General features: G+C 35.0%; 1 protein-coding gene across 9 annotated transcripts in view; it reads left to right on the top strand.

Moving 5' to 3' along the window:
• Spidr (scaffold protein involved in DNA repair) overlaps nucleotides 1-16,148 on the top strand; it is a 434,237-nt gene that overhangs the window by 88,385 nt on the left and 329,704 nt on the right. The window contains exon 1 of one of the 9 annotated variants that reach the window (XM_047546679.1): nucleotides 3,215-3,323. The exons of the other annotated variants lie outside the window; for them this stretch is intronic. The gene's annotated coding sequence lies outside the window, so the exon portion shown is untranslated. Of the gene's footprint in view, nucleotides 1-3,214; nucleotides 3,324-16,148 lie in introns of those variants that run through there. 9 annotated transcript variants of the gene reach the window in all.

Genomic DNA, 16,148 nt, shown 5'->3' with positions numbered 1-16,148 from the left:
CCTTGATGGATGAAATATTCTATGTATGTCTGTAAGTCTAAATTACTAATTGTATTTTTTAGTTCTGTAGCTTTTTTTCAAATTTTTTTTAAGTTGTTGATGGACACATTTATTTTTGGGCAAAAAATTATTTATTTTTATGTGTTTTGTTTGAAGGTTCTATCTAATGATAAGAGAGGCATGTTAAAGTCACCCAGTAGTTTTATGTTGTGGTCTGTTTGATTCTTGAAATTGAGAAGGGTTTGTTTGATGTTTGTAGGTGCTCCACTGTTTGGGGCATAAATATTTATGATTGCTATATCTCAATGTGTGCTTACCTGAGGGTATGAAATGACCTTCTTTGTTCTTTCTGATTAACCTTGGCTTGAAGTTCACTTTATCTGATAGGAGATTAGAAACCCTGCTTGTTCACAACATCCCTGTGAATGATATGTTTTTTCCCATTCTTTTACCTATAGTCTGTGGATGTATTTTCCTATGAGTTGAGTCTCCTAGAGACAGCATATTATTGGGTCTTGGTTTTTAATCCAATCTGCCAGTCTGTGTCTTTTCATTGATGAGTTTAGGCCATTTATGTTCAGTGTTATTATCAAGGTAGGATTTCTATTCCTTGTCATTTTGGTTTATTTCTGTTTTTTAATTTGAATTAGTTTAGCCTTCAATTGACTGTTATTCTAATGTAGTTCCTCTGCTGGTTTTCACTTTTATTTTTCATTTCTTCATGATGAAATATCTTATTAAAATTGTTTTTTTAGAGCAGACTTTCTAGTTGTGAATTCTTTTAACTTTTGTTTATCATGGAAGGTTTTTATTTCATTGTCAAATCTGAAGCTTAATTTTTTTGGGTATTTTATTCTTGGCTGGCATCCATTTTTATTCAGTGTGGAATATTATTTCAAGACTTCCTAGCTTTAAGGGTCTGGGTTGAGAAATCAGCTGAGATCTTGATTGGTTTCCCTCTAAATGTTACCTGTTTCTTTCTCTGGCAGCCTTTAAAATTCTGTTCTTATTCTATATGTTGGGCATTTTCATAATAATGTACCTTGGTGTGGGTCTCTTTTAATTTTTGTATATTTGGGATCCGTAAGCCTTCTGTATTTGATTTTCCATTTCATTCTTTAGGTTTGGGAAATTTTCTGATATTATTTCATTGAAAAGATTGGACATTCCTTTGTTTTGTATCTGAACCTTCATCTATCCCGATAAATCTTAAGTTTGGTCTTTTCATGTTAATACATATTTCTTAGAAGTTCTATTCATGGTCTCTTTCCATCTCTTCTCCATGTTCAACTTTATTTTCTAGATAATATATTTTTTCTTCATTGCGTGAAACTCTGTCTTCCAAGTGGTCTAGTCTGTTGGTGATGCTTTCCATTGAATTTTTATTTTGGTTTATTTGTCTCTTCAAGGATTTCCAACTGATTCTTATTCAGGATCTCTATCTCCTTAGTGAAATGATCTTTTACTTCCTGTATTTTCTCTCTTATTTCATGTCTTTTTTTTTTTTTTTTTGCAGTGCTGGGGATTGAACCAAGGCAAGGCAAGCACTCTACCAACTGAGCTATCTCCCCAGCCCTTATTTAATTTCTTTTGTAATCTTTATCTCAAATCAGTTTAATTCTGAACTTTATGAATTTCATCTCTGCTATTTCTTCTACTTTGGTGTCAGTGGAATCTATTTTTGAAGTATTCGATCCCTTGCTTGTTCATATTGTTTTTGTGTCTACCTATCTATCTAGATGGATCTAATGCTGTAGAGTTTATTCTTTATGAGTTTATAGTGTCTCTCTATGTTACTAGTATTTCATAGGCAGTGGTGGAGGCGGGGCACCAATGATAGCAACAATCTATAGCAGTAGACTAGGTACTTAGGTCCTATTTTGACATCTAGTTTAATTGGTACAATATGTATAGATAGTAGGATCAGCAGTTTCTGTCAGTAAAAACAGTAACTATGATTATGTTTGACTTTAAATCCTACAATAGGTATCATCCAAGACTTCTGCCATAATAATTACTGCCGTGACATTGGTGGTAGGGGTAGACATTATATATCTCAATTAGTATTAAGAAGTGTTAGAGATAGAGTTGAGTATGAGGAAAGAAGAGATGGGAGGGTAGAAAGGTGTTTGAAATTTCAGAAGGTGAACAGGGCAATAGTAACTTAAGATAGTTTGTTAATGTGAAAGGGGAAGAAAAAATAGAGGAATATAAAGGAGGAGAGAGAATGGAATTTGAGTATCTGAAACAGAAAAAAGAGAGAAGGGAAACAAAGGAGATAGAGTAGTGGCAAAGATGATACAAAACAAAATCGAAATATGTCTATCAAAGATCCTAACACTCAAAATACAGAGTGTGGGAAAATAACATTTTCAAAAAAAGAAAAAACTAGAAATGAGGAGAGAGACACAAATATGTATAGGAGTTCTTGACTCAATCAGTACACACTCAAATAAAACAAAAACCTAATAAGAAAACAAAGAGCAAAATAAAGATGACAACAACAAACAAAAAAAATGTTGGTGAAATGTTAAGAAATTAAGGAGTTGCATCCACTCTGGTGGACAAAAAGACCATGAGCATATGTTCACTGCCTGTGCCCACCTAATTTTCTTTTTGCTTCTTCTTGAGGTTTGAACTATGTGTGGGAATATGTGCCTTGGGTTGTCCCGTGCTTCCGTTTTACTTTGTTTCTCATTGAGTTGAAGGTTATGGTTTAAGACTTCCCAATTTCCCTTCTTCGGAGATTGGTGTGGGTGGGCCAGTCTGTGGGCCCGGAGGTGAAGTGGTGTTCTGGGAAAACTGGCTTATAGGTGGGTGGCAGAGCAGCTGGCTACATGCTGGGGCCCCACCTGGCCTGGGCCAGGTAGATTAGGACTGGGCACTGGGACCTGCAGGCCTGCAGCCAACCTGTGTACTGGACCGGGCAGTTTGCCAGGCAAAGCAATGACCTGGTTAGGGCTATGGACCTGAGGCTAAACTGAGGGCCTAGTAGGCGGAGCAGTAGGCAGTTTCCAGACTGGAGACGGACCTGATGTACCACACCCCACATCCCCAACTCCCCAGGAACCAGGTGGGTGCTGAACAGGCTGACTGGTTGAGCCGTGAGCCAAATGCCCACACACCCACCCTTTCAACCGCCAACCTGCTATAGCTAGCTTCATCAGTCCCGGGGAGCTGCAGGACTCACGGTGCTGAGGATGCCTTGCTCTCTTTAGCCACCCTAACCTATATTCCCCTGGGTGAAATGCTCCCAGTTTCTAACTTTCCACAGGTTAGCTAGGCTCAGACCCGCTGCACCATTTTACATTCCCACCAACAAGGTATGGGGGTCCCAGTTTCCATACATCCTTCAACACATTTTTTCACCTCCCTTTTTGTTATGGGCATTCTAGTGTATGTGAAATGGTATTTCACTTTGGTTTGGGTTGCATTTTTCTAATGTTTAATGATCTTTCCTAGTACTTACTGGCCATTTGTGTACCTTTGGTGAATGTCTGTTCAAATTCTTTGTTCATTTTTCAATTGGTTTATTTGTGTTTTTATTGTTGAGTTGTAAGAAAGAGTATGTGTTCTGTATTCTGCATTTTAAAATATCAGATACATGATTTGCAAATATTTCTTCCCATCAGCAAGTTGTATTTTACTGTCACGTAAAAATTTTTAACAAGTCCTTCTTATGTATTTTTTTCTTTTGTTTGCTTGTATTTTTGTGTTGTATGTAAAACACCATTGTGTAATAGAAGGTCACAAAGATTTATGTATCTTCTTTTAAGATTTTTTGGTATTAGCTTGTTAATTTATATTTAGGGCTAATTTTTTAGTTGAGGTGTTAAAATTTATTCTTTTGCATGTGGATATCCAGTTACTGCAGACAGTTGTGTTGAGAAGACTATTCTTAATTATTTAAAAATCATAGCGCCTTTGTCAAAAAAATCAGTTGATCTTAGATGTATATGTTTATTTCTGGATTCACTGTTCTTTTCCACTGATCTATGTCTTTTCTGATGTCAGTTTTACCTTATCTTGATAAATATAATTTTGTAGTAGGTTACAAAATTCTGAAGTGAGAGTTCTTTAACTGTTTTTGCTTTTTTGAAATACTTTGACTTTTCTGGGTCCTTCACATCTCCATTATGAACTTTAGAATGAGCTTTTGTCATTTCTTTACTCTTGACCCTGCTCATGGGATCTGTGCTTTTCCTGCTAGTGTTGTGTTGGAGACAAGAATGCATTCTACATTGAAAGAGATTTCATTCTAGTAATGAACTAGTGATGATTGTGGTTGGAAGATTTCAAGATGGGATCTGGTTAAAAGAGGTGGTGGTGTTCTTTTATGCTATGAAATTCTAGCAGTAAATTTTAAAAGCCCAGCAAATAAATTATCATTCACACATTCCTGCATACTCTGGGTAAGACTTGTGATTGTCAATTGAAGCACAATAACAACATTTGAGGGATTCAGTCACTGGAGGTTTGTATTCATACGCATATTTCAGTGGAAGATGCAACATCATTAGTAATGATTTAACTAGCATTAAATGCACTGCAGCAGATACTTTGTTTCAAAACTGACATGTCCTGAGAGCCCCGTGGCAGTGAGTGATGATATTGTTGCCCTTTCCTTTGGGTAAAAGTTATGAAATTATCCAGAAACTACATGTGTAACAGTGAAGAATTCAGAGATGGTACTTGGACACAATAAAGAATGTTCATGTGTGGTGATTGGCAATAAATAAATACTTAGAATACTTCTTTTTTGATCCATTATTTTGAAATTTTATTGATAAATCATTCTATACTCATGCCAGTGGATTTCAAACTACTTTTTACAAGCAAGGTATTTGTACAGAAAGGGGCTTCATAAAAATTCTTTGCTCATTGCTTCCACATATTCCTAGGGTAGCCTTGCTCAAATTTACACTAATAGATATGGTCCCACCTGTTATTGGGAGGTCTGCCATGGCATTTTTTTTCAGTCTACATGGTTTAGCGTAGGTGAAATTAGAGAATATTTCAAGAATAAAGGACAAAGTGAGTAAAATCAAGTGACCTTGAATTGTTCTATTGTAAAAGTAGTATTTAGAACTAGTTTTCATGGGTCACTATGGAGAAGTGACATTTTTTCCTTATCTAGATCTGTGAAACTTGTCTTAGTACAATTGCTTATGAAGGGATTTGATTTTCATAGGAGAAGAACAATGATTTTAGGGTATTAATAATTACAACTTAGGAATTGCAGATTTAATGCAAGTGAACATAATTTCAATGGTGTGTTTGCTTTTCATTTATATTTTAAGCATTATCTTTAAGAAATGATTCATAATTTGAGAATTAAGGTGACACAAAATCATAGAATTAAAGTTTTGGAACCTCAGAAATTTCGTACCTTTTTTAGAGAAAGTAAACTGAAAATGTTAAAAGATTTTGCTTTGATAAGATTGTCCCTTGTGTTTTAATTTCCCATGATCCTGTTGAGAATTAGCTTACTATTTTCTTATGAAAACGAATTTAATATGCTCCTGTTGAGAACTGTTTTGCAATGTTTCTATTATTATAGTCAGGGAAAAATATTTGAAGATATTTAGCCAACTTTTTCACTGCCATGACCAGAAGACTTTGCTAAAGTGCCCTAGAGTGATCTGGATTGAGATCCCCTCATAGGTTTGGTATCCAAAGCTTTTGTGTTATTTCACTCTGTTTCTGCTATAGCAGTCAATATCTGTATGTGGTACCTGGGGGTCCCACCCCTAACTGTTTCTACTTGGAACCTTGTTATTTTGGGGTTTTGTCTCTTCCAGTCTTTGAATTAAAGTATAGCTGAAGATGGAGTATCATTAATTTGTGTGTGGAACAAGGTGTGCTGTTTTTTGGTTAGTTGAGTTCAGGAGCAAACTTTCTACCCTGTGAACTTAAAGTATCCTTGTAGGTTTCCAGTACCTCACAGATTAGGGGGAAACAAATAATAACAATAAATAAATAATGCAACATATACAACATTAAACTAAATACTTGGACCTACTATGACATCTACAGTGTTAATTGTTACAAAGAAACAGAAATGGTAGGGTAAACAGTTGCCATCAGCAAAGACAATTAGTAGCCATGTATTATATATGGCATTAAATCAAACAACAGCTGTCAACTATGGCACCTACAGCAGTCATAAATGCAACAGCATTAATGTTAGGGGCAGGCATTATATGAATCAATTAGTGCTAAGAAATGGTAAGAATATAGTTAAGAGAAAGGAAAATGTGATAGTAAGATAGAAAAGAGTTTAGAATTTCAAGAAGTGAACAGAGAATGCAGAAGAGGTGTAGGATGTGATGGTTATAAAGAAGGAGGAGAAAATAGAAGTAAAACATTAAGGAGTGAAAGTATAAGATATTTTTCATCATCTCTGTCTCACATATAATTTGAAATCTTAACTATGCTGACAAGCATTGGCATTTAGATATGAAAATGGTCTATACTGTTAGGGAGCTTATAATTAAACAAGAGATGTAGGTTGCAGGTTAGGACTTTTAAGATATATAAATTTTTTGTTATTGTTGTTCCTTAAAAAGAATCCCTTGAAACTAAATGAAATATTTTGTATATTTAAATTAATACTACTAGGTTATTAAATGCTTAATGCCATTTGTCATTCCATTTGCCATGCCATTTTCTAAAGTTCTTTTCTTGGTTTAATAAAATGTTTGATTTTGTTGTGTGCAAAGCACAACTTTATACATCTGGATCTTCATCCCTGTGCTTGCTATTTTCTAAGTTTTAAATTGTTGCTACCTACATCCTAAGTTTCATAATTTCCAGTGTCACTGATAACTTTTGCCCCTCATATGGGAATAACTGAAAGAGCATTTCTCTGTATTAATACTTGGTATATTTCAAATTCCTTTTCTGAAGCTTTATTGACATCTGTGATAACTTTTTTTTGGTGGGGTTTACTGGGAATTGAACTCAGGTGTACTTTACCACCGAGCTACATCCCCAGCCCTTATTTATTTTATTTTGAGGCAGGATCTGGCTACATTGCTTAGGGACTTGCAAAGTTGCCAAGACTGGCATTGAACTTTTGATCCTTCTGCCTCAGCCTCTTGAGTTGCTGGGATTACAGGTGTGCACCACCATGCCTAGCTATATCTTCTAATCATACAGCAAAAGAAAATTGTCTGTCTTGGATTTATCACCAGCTCCTACAGGAATCCTGCCCTCTACATATCCCTGTTCCCCATTCTTGGTCTGCCTGCTTTCCTGACAACCATACAAGAACAGGTTCCTCAGAGCCATGATTTATCTTCCCTCTGTCATTGCCTATAGAGTATTATTAAAAAATTTGTTGCAGTTATACCTTCTATCTTAGTTTTTTTTTCTATTCCTCACCTTCCATTACTATTTCTATTTATCTTAAAAAGAATATTTTCTGTGAAATTCTGTATTTAAGGAAACTGTTAGAGGAGTTCCTTTGTACTAAAATTTAGCAGAAGGAAAGGACTTTTGCCTACTTTGGTAGACATTTCTATATGCTTATATTCACATAGAACCATTTGAATCTTAGAGAAGTGAAAACCTAAGGAACCCTGATTGGTAAATGGAGGGCTTACCAGTCAAAGGCACAGGGTAGAGTCTTCTGCTGCCTGCCCAAGGCTCTTTCAGGGCTGTCCTCACAGCCACATTTCTGCCATGTATTATCTAGTTGTTATGGGAACACACAGAATTTTCTTCCTCATAATTGCTTATCCTCTATTATACTTAGTTGTAAATTTATAAATTTAAAGGTAGCTCTTGGAGTACTTTTAAAATATCCATTCTTATGAGCTCTGGTACTTAAATATTTACTTACTTTAGTGCAGTTACCTCTCTTGGCTGCCCGTTATTTTTGCTTTTAGGCTACACTAAACTTACAGTAATTGTGGGCATTTTCCCAGCATATTCTTAAAATCTGACTGGTCTATTTATGAGCAGACATTTCAGAATATATAGCTAATTTGTAAAACAACTCTCCCAGTTACATCTAGACTTCTACTGGATTGGAAATTGTTAAGATACACATTCCCCAAGCTCATCATCTAGCCACCCTAACTTTATTATACTATTCAATTTCTCCCCCCCCCCTTCTATCTCTCCCTCCCTCCCTTCTTCTTCCTCTCTTCTTCTCTCTTTAGTACTTCAAATTGAACCCAGGACCTCACACTTGCTAGGCAAGCGCTCCACCTCTGAGCTGTATCCCCAACATCCTATAGTATTCTATTAAATATACTTAATTAAGTGTATGCTATATTGTCCATTTTACCTTTTTACCAAAGAGAAGTTTTGAAGATTATAGCTTTATATAGCATTCATAGAGCTTTTCTTTTTTTGTCGTTTACAAAATACACATCTTAGTTTTGAACCTATAGTCTTCCTTTACTGAGATAGTTCTTAAAAAATTATTTGGATATAAGAATCTTATGACGGCATTAAAATTGAGAAGCAAAACTGAAAAACAAATGGCGCTTTATTATAAATAACATTTTCGTCTTGAGGTGTCTGAGAATTAGAGTTTCTTGTATTTAAAAGAGACTTTGAGTCCCTTCTTTAGTCTAAGGTTTGAATTCCCAGTCCCTAACACAGAGGTTGGCATGTGATAGATACTCACCAAATGTTTATTTCAAATAATTAAAGAAGCTGAGTGTGAAACAGGTTTATTGTGCACTGGTTACCAACTTGTCTAAGTCTGGCGAAGTGTAACACCCACACACAAGTCATATGAAATGGATTTATCACTTACAGACAGGAAGCAAGGACAATAGCCTAGGGTTCATTGTAGTCCCCCAAGGTAAGAAAGCTACCCAGGACAGATGGAATCTCATCTGCACTCGTCCCACTTGCACTGCAGCTGAGGTTGGATTTCAGTTGTTGAAGGAATCCTGTTTCTGGGTGGGACTGGAACAGAGCCTGACCTGTTCCAGCCAGTTCTTTCCTATCTTAAGATGCTACACTCCTCACACAATTTAACAATCATTCTTGAGAACTCAAGTGAGAACAGAGGGAGAACTTGATTGGTCCAAAGCTATACAGAGAACTCTCTTGCAGAAAGGCAAAATAAAATGCTTGTAGGACATTCTTAAGATATATAACTTTTCTTTATCAGTCTAGTAGGCCATTTCATGTTTTTTTCTTAATAACAATAAAATAATTTTTCTGTTATAGTAATCCCCATCTATGAAATTTTTGGGAAGGGAGATTAATCATAACAAAGAGAACTAGCAAATTCCTAAAAAGAAACTCTGAACAGGAAAGGGATATTTCATAGTATGATGACTAAGATTGGTGTTTCTAAAATTTTTTCCCTTCACAATTTGAAAGAAGACATTTAATATCATTTATATGCCATACTTTCAAAGTTAAATAAATTTCTGGTACCCTAATAATGTCATTCTTGCCTTTCTTACTCAAGAAAACTTGTTGGGACTGGTCACGGTGGTGCATGAATGTAATTCCAACTTCTTTGGAGACTGAGGCAGGAGGATTCCAAGTTTGAGGACAACCTCTTTGAGATTCTTGTCTCAAAATAAAAAATGAAAAGGGCTAGGGATGTAACTCAGTGGTAGAGTGCCGCTGAGTTCAAACTATTACTCGTAACCCCCCCCCAAAAAAAATCCAAACAACAAACAAACAACATACATTGTTGGAATGTATGTGAGTAAATATTATGTGAATATGGTCTTATTTTTAAAGTAAGGGGGCAAATTTAACCATGATGCTTTATAATTAATGACCATACTGTGTATCTTTTCACAACTGGGGGTCACAGCTTACGTGTTATAGTTAAAGAAAATGGACTGAAAATGATAGTTTAAATTTGAAAACAGTACTGTAAGTTTGGAGAAACAACTTTTTTTTTTGGTACTGGGGATTGAAATCGGGGGCACTCGACCACTGAGCCACATCCCCAGCCTTATTTTGTATTTTATTTAGAGATAGGGTCTCACTGAGTTCCTTAGGTCTCACTTTTGCTGAGGCTGGCTTTGAACTTGTGATTCTCCAGTCTCAGCCTCCCAAGGCATGGGATTAGAGGCGTGCACTACCACACCCAGCGAGAGAAACAACTTTTATGTAATATATTGATTCTTATTTTGAGGTGTGTGTGTATTTTATTTTTTAAAAAAGCTGGTGCAGTAGTCTCTGCTATTCAGTATTTAGTAGACTGAGGCAGGAGGACTCTACGACCAGGGCAGAGAAAGTATATGATAAGCCTGGAGCATTATCTACTTTCAGAAAATAAGGAGGAGTTTAGAACAGAAGCGATGGGAAATGTCCAGTGGACAAAACCAATCTAAAAAAAAGTGTTCTGAATGGCCAAAACTGAAACAACTTGAGCAAAGGAATAAAAAAGCCAATAACATTGGATTATAAATAATAAAATAAATATCCCTGAGTCTATATTGATATATATATGTGTGTGTGTGTGTGTATATATATATATATATATATGGTATTTATATATGATTGAATTCTTAAATAGTGGAGAAAGAATATCTTTAATTTAAAAATGTTGAATGAATGAGGGAAATAGAAAAAGTACCTCTTAGACTATAATAGTAATAATTTCTATAGGCAGTGTCCATCATTAAACCTTAAAATTAGTGGGCAGTCTTAATGAGAAACAGTATTTGTATGATTTTCAAATTATTTCCACCCAATATTTATTAATTCCACAGGAAGAACAGTAACTTTATATATTGAACCCTGGTAGACATCCCCTTAACCAAATGATGAAAGTTAAAAATAATGAGGTATTGATTTATATATTTCCTAATGTCATGAAGTGAGAGCACAACAGTACAATATCCATAACCCCAGTCTAATTGTGAGAAAATAATAGACAAACTCAAATTCTTCAAAATACCTACTACTCTCAAAATACACCAATTTCATGAAAGATAAGGACTAACAGAAGATGGGAGGAGACTCAGGAGGCATAACAGCTAAATGCATTATGAGAACCTGAATTAGACCCTGAGAGAAAAGTTGGAAACAATTGATTGAAGCCTGTAGTTTAACTAGTATTATCACACTGGTGTTAAATTTTTTCTTTCTCCTCATTGTACCATTGTCCTGTAAGAGGTCGACATTAGGATAAGTGTCTGTAACTTCTGTCTAAAATTCTATCAGAACAAATAGTTAAAAAATAACTGCTATTGTAAACTCTTTTAATTAATTGAAGTTGCCAATATCTCCATGTGTTCATGTATGTTAAATGGGCACTGCCTGTGTATGTATTCATATAGGAATATATACAAAAGCAGACAGTCTCATTGCTCTGTCATTCAGTGTAGGTGGAATAGTTTCTGTAAAGATTACCAGATAGTCTTTACCTAGAATTCTTATAATTCTAGTGCCAAGGCTGTCAAAATTGTTGAAGTTCTACTGTTCAATACTGTGGAATGCTGTAAGAAAAAATATCCCAGCAAATGTATAATATAAATAATGATTTTGTATAAAATTAATATAGCAAAAAGGTGTTTTTTGTTTATTGATTAGATGGTTATAGCATAGAAATAGATTAGTTTTAATAATCATCTGAGCAAACTATATTTGGAAATTCATGCTAAACAGAATCTCAGAATATAAAATAAAAAACCACTCATAAGAACTCATAAGTGAATTCAGTAAAGTAGCAGGTTACAAGATCAATGCTCATAAATCCAATGCATTTTTATACATAAGTGATGAATCTTCAGAAAGAGAAATTAGGAAAACTACCCCATTCACAATAGCATCGAAAAAAATAAAATACTTGGGAATCAATCTCACAAAAGAGGTGAAAGACCTCTATAATGAGAACTACAGAACACTAAAGAAAGAAATTAAAAGAAAACCTTAGAAGATGGAAAGATCTCCCATGTTCCTGGATAGGCAGAATTAATATTGTCAAAATGGCTATACTACCTAAAGTGCTATACAGATTCAATGCAATTCCAATTAAAATCCCAATGATGTACCTTGCAGAAATAGAGCAAGCAATTATGAAATTCATCTGGAAGAATAAAAAACCTAGAATAGCTAAAGCAATCCTCAGTAGCAAGAGCGAAGCAGGGGGTATTGCAATACCAGATCTTCAACTCTACTACAAAGCAATAGTAACAAAAACGGCATGGTATTGGTACCAAAATAGACAGGTAGATCAATGGTACAGAATAGAGGACATGGACACAAACCCAAATAAATACAATTTTCTCATACTAGACAAAGGTGCCAAAAATATGCAATGGAGAAAAGATAGCCTCTTCAACAAATGCTGCTGGGAAAACTGGAAAACCATATGCATTAGAATGAAATTAAACCCCTATCTCTCACCCTACACAAAACTCAACTCAAAATGGATCAAGGACCTCGGAATCAGACCAGAGACCCTGCATCTTATAGAAGAAAAAGTAGGTCCAAATCTTCAACTTGTTGGCTTAGGATCAGACTTCCTTAACAGGACTCCCATAGCACAAGAAATAAAAGCAAGAATCAACAACTGGGATAGATTCAAACTAAAAAGCTTTCTCTCAGCAAAGGAAACTATCAGAAATGTGAAGAGAGAGCCTACAGAGTGGGAGAATATTTTTGCCAACCATACCTCAGATAGAGCGCTAATTTCCAGAATCTATAAAGAACTCAAAAAACTCTACACGAAGAATACAAATAATCCAATCAACAAATGGGCTAAGGAAATGGACACTTCACAGAAGAAGATGTACAAGTAATCAACAGATATATGAAAAAATGTTCAACATCCCTAGTAATAAGGGAAATGCAAATCAAAACTACCCTAAGATTTCATCTCACCCCAATTAGAATGGCGATTATCAAGAACACAAGCAACAATAGGTGTTGGCGAGGATGTGGTGAAAAAGAAACACTCTTACATTGCTGGTGGGGTTGCAAATTAGTGCAGCCACTCTGGAAAACACTGTGGAGATTCCTCAGAAAGCTTGGAATGGAAACACCATTTGACCCAGCTATCCCACTCCTTGGCCTATACCCAAAGGACTTAAAATCAGCATACTACAGAGATACAGCCACATCAATGTTCATTGCTGCTCAATTCACCATAGCCAGATTGTGGAACCAACCTAGATGCCCTTCAGTTGATGAATGGATAAAGAAACTGTGGCATATTTATACAATGGAATATTACTCCGCAATGAAGAATGATAAAATTATGGCATTTGTAGGTAAATGGACGAAATTGGAGAATATCATGCTAAGTGAGATAAGCCAATCTCAAAAAACTAAAGGACGAATGATCTCGCTGATAAGCGGATGAGGACATATAATGGGGGTTGGGAGGGGTTAGCATTAGGTTTAGGGTTAGGTTTAGAGTTAGGCTAAGGAGAGCGGTAAGAATGAAGGAAAGAAGGACTGTATATAGGGAAAAGAGGGGTAAGAGGGGTGGGAGGGGTGGGGGGGATGGGAAAAATAAACATTACCCTATGTAAACGTTAAAAATAAATAAATAAAAAAAAATGAAAATGTAGTTAGAGGATGCTGGCTGGCTGGACTCTCCAAAAAAAAAAAAAAAACCACTAATCTTTTCCATTTGTTTTACCATCCTCCTTTTTCCCTATTCCAAATTTCAGATCTCCTAAAATGTTATCCTTGATATATAACAGAATAGTACAATCCCTAACCCTTAGCAAAAGGAGTTCACAATCTCCTTATACTCTGGGAAAAACTACCTGAGTTCTATAGTATTTAAAGCAAACAACATCCAAACCACAAACATTCAGCAGTCCACACTGGCAGAAATCACTACTGAAATAACAAATGTTTATGTCTTCTTTTCACTCTTCAACTCTGTAGTTTTCAGTCTTAATTCTTTACCACTTTTACTGTTAGTGGTTAAAAGATACCAAATCTTTCATCCTACAGCAATACATATCCAATGTCTAGGCCAAACCAAATAAGTATACAGAGCCTTTAACTTTGATATTGATATTGTAATGGTCTGGACTGTAGGTAAGACAAGAAGTATGTCGTTGAATTATTTTTTAATCAGAGTAAAATGTTTAAAGGATTTGGGACAATTATTCCTTCAACACTGTGAGATAATTTTGTTCAACTTATGTTCAAAGGCAGGGTTTAACAAGCAAAAGTTAAAGAGAAAGAATTAAACTAAACTGTATATAGTTTACCCTCAAATACTTCTTTTTTTAAAGTAGATTTATCTTTCCAAATATAGTTTGCTCAGATGATTATTAAAACTAATCTATTTCTATGCTATAACCATCTAATCAATAAACAAAAAACACCTTGTTTGCTATATTAATTTTATACAAAATCATTATTTATATGTATTTGTATTTTTTATATGTATATGTATTTTTTGTAAAGAAAATTTGTAAACTTCTTATGTACTTTATATATGCCAAATAATGTTTTCCTTGCCTTCTTATTTGCATTTTACTTTTGTGGCTTAGTTAACATAACCTGTGTGGCAATGACATAACTTTATTACTTCTTACCTGTTGGAATTGCATCGCGTGACAGAGCTGAAGTACAGCCCATATTTTTCTCTAGGGCTTTCCACGGAAGTGAGTCAACACATTGTTTCTGACTTTACTCCCATCCCTCCCTAATAGACCAACTTAGAGTGCTTTGGAATTTTCCAGGTAGTGTTGGAAGAGTCCTAGCACAGAGGAAGACCAGAGAGAGCATGGGTTTAGAGTGCTTTGGAGAAGGTTGAAATGATTGTTCAGGGAAACATTTCAAGTGACCAAAATGGAATGAGAATAAAAAATTACCTGAAATAAATATGTACCAAATACCAAAAATAATTATTATATTTAATATCTTTTTACCATTGTAGTTAAATTTTGTTGTAAGTTATATTCTAAGATTCTGTTTAGCATGAATTTCAACACTTTTTTTTTTTTTTTTTGTGCTTATGCCAAGAACACAGTGTTCTGTTAAGTCATTCAGTGACAAAGATTGCTGGCTTGCTGCCAACCAGGGTCAAGTTCATTCAAATAAGTTTCAGTGTAGATTCTGAGGGAGTGAGGAATGTTCCTCTTGTCTTTGCATGTTAATAGATGGGTCTGGGGAGTTAGTTGTTTTAAAACAAGCTTATTAATACTTTTGTTTTTCAAAGTTACTATTATTTTTTCCTTTTCTCTGTTAAGTCTTCATTATACAAGCAGTGTTTTGATACTGGTATCACATTCTTGTCTACTTATTGATTTTCCATGCTTGAACTGGTAAAGTAACAGCTCTCTTAACCATGCTAGATTATAATCTTTTATATACCCTATTGACTGTGCTGTGTCATTTAAGGTATTACTTTATATCTTTAAAGAAAACACATTCAGAAGGTGTTTTTTTTTCCAGTCATGTCTGCGATTTAAACAATTGGAAAAATACAGGCTAGAAGCAAGAAAATCACAATGCCATATTTTAGTATTTTATTCATTTATTCATTGTAATGAATGGTTCTTCCTCAGTTTCTTTTCTTTCCTTTTTTTTTTTTTTTTTTTTAATGTACCATCTTTGTTTTCCAACCACAGAAATGCATTGACTCTTCTTCTCCCCCCGACCTTGGTGGGATTGAGGGGGCTAGGGATTGAACCAAGGGGTGTTTTATCACTGAACTACATCCTGAGCCCTTTTTATTTTTTATTTTGAGTCAGGGTATTGCTAAGTTACTGAAGCTGGACTCAAATTTGGGATTCTCCTGCCTCCCAAGTTGTTGGGATTGTAGGTATACTCCATTGTGCCCAGTTTGCATTGACTCTTTTGTATTAAAAATGCAATGAGTACACACACAGACACACACACACACACACACAATGCAATGAGTACACAAAAAGCTAAGGATTAGAGCAAAATATACCACTCCTTTTGTATTTAGCACTGTTACCTAGTAATTGTACTGATTGAAACAACTGTCCTCTGAAAAAAATTAATTTGCATATGTGTGAGTGAGTTAACAAACATATCATGCTTTATTGCTAGTTCCCCAGACCCTTAGAAGAAAACTTTTTTTTTTCTATTCACTGCGGTAGTGAATCAAGGTAATAAGTTTGTGTTGATACTGATGAAAATTTTCTAAGAAGTCTTGCCTTTGTTTCAGTTGGAGTGTGTGTGTGTATTTTTGGCTAATGTCTAGTAATGTG

The sequence above is a fragment of the Sciurus carolinensis genome, chromosome 1, assembly GCF_902686445.1.
Source record: "Sciurus carolinensis chromosome 1, mSciCar1.2, whole genome shotgun sequence".
Lineage (NCBI taxonomy): Eukaryota > Metazoa > Chordata > Mammalia > Rodentia > Sciuridae > Sciurus > Sciurus carolinensis.
Note: the sequence above shows the minus strand (reverse complement) of the source record. Positions and strands in the feature narration are given on the sequence as shown.